The sequence below is a fragment of the Equus quagga genome, chromosome 20 (genome assembly GCF_021613505.1).
Source record: "Equus quagga isolate Etosha38 chromosome 20, UCLA_HA_Equagga_1.0, whole genome shotgun sequence".
Classification (NCBI taxonomy): Eukaryota; Metazoa; Chordata; class Mammalia; order Perissodactyla; family Equidae; genus Equus; species Equus quagga.
This window is the reverse complement of record NC_060286.1, coordinates 33213333-33214867: the sequence shown is the minus strand read 5'-3', so window position 1 is coordinate 33214867 and position 1535 is coordinate 33213333.

Below are 1535 nucleotides of genomic sequence, written 5' to 3'. Positions count from 1 at the left end.
GTAAAATCCCACTAATAATTTTATATTATTAACCTTTCAAAGATACTACATCCAATAAAGCACATCGTTAAATTTAAGCAGTTTCTTCGTACTTTAAAAAAATGGCTATTATAAAATTTAAAACTACTGTATGGCTCACATTTTATTTGTAGTGGACAGCAATGACCTAGACAGCCTGGCAAATAGTAAAAGCCCCCAAAATGGTGGCTATTATTTGCATGATGGGAATGAGAATGTTATTCCTTGGTGAGGTCTAGCAGCGTTCAACATCTAACGTTGAGAATTACTCATCCGGATTATACAGTATCGGATCTGTTCTTGTAAGCCCCTCAAGTTCTTTCTGGAACATTGAGGGCTAGAAAAATAATAGTTCTGATGAAAGAATGGAGGTAGCAGCTGGACTGTACGGTGAGGTTTCAGACTTGTCACTTTCTGGGCTTGGTCCCAGGTCCAGAAAACGAAAACTGTCCCAAGTTTCTAGACTCGCCGCATCCATGCCCCATGGCACCTCCCAAGACCTGAGGCTGACCTCGCGGCCCAAACCGGTGGCCTTTCCCGTAAGCTTTGCAATTTCACCCAAAGGAGAACCGCCTGAAGTCCGCGAGGCTCCGGAGGCCAGTCCAGCCCCAAAGGCGGCCCGGAGAGGACCCTCCCGGAGGCGGGGGAGCCCAGGCCGAAGCGGCCCGGCGCCTGCAGGGAAGCGGCAGCGGCGGCCGGACTCCAAGCCCCACACGCCAGCGCCCGGCGGCCAGACAGCCGGCCGGCCGGCCTCGGAAGCGGGCTCCACGCCCCTTCCGAATCCCCGAGCGGGGGTGATGACGAACACAGGGCGCGACGGACGCACACGCCGCCCCGCGCTCGCACGACGGTGCGTGGAGGGAGCGCGAGGGAGCCCCGGGCCGTCACCGGCGCGACCAGCGTTCCGCCTCCTCCGCTCCCTGCGTTCCCGCCACCTCGGCAGCTCGGCGCCCGCCTCCCACCTCCGTCCGAGGCCTCCGCCGCAGCGAGGCTCCCGGCCTCGTTCCTGTCTCTTTAAATGGTGGGGCCAACGGGCCGCCCCTGCAGCTGCTGCCTGGGTGGCCCCGCGCGCCGCTATTGAGGGCGAGCCAAGATGGCGGCGGCTTTGGCTCTGTGAGGAAGACGGAAGAGGCGGCGGCAGCGCCGAAGGGAAAGGCACGTCCAGGAGCCCGGAGCGCTCGGGCGCCGGGGGCTCTCGGAGTCTCCCGTGCAGTGGTGGCAGCGGCAGCAGGCGCAGGCGCCCGTCGGCCTCGGCCGTTGGAAGCGGGGGAGCGAAGCGGAGCCGCGGGCTGCGGCGGCAGGGCCAGGTAGAAGGGAGGAAAACATGGCGGCGGCGGCCTGAGGAGGCGGCGGCGGCGCGGGAAGCGGCTTCGCGGCGGTCATGGCGGAGGCGGGAGCGGAGCAGTGACCGGCGCCCCGACTTCCTCCCGCGGCGGCGCGGGCGGCCGCGAAGCGCTGTGCGGCCCCGTCGGCGGCCGGGGACAATAGCGCCGAGGAGCGGCGGCGCGGCGAGGCGG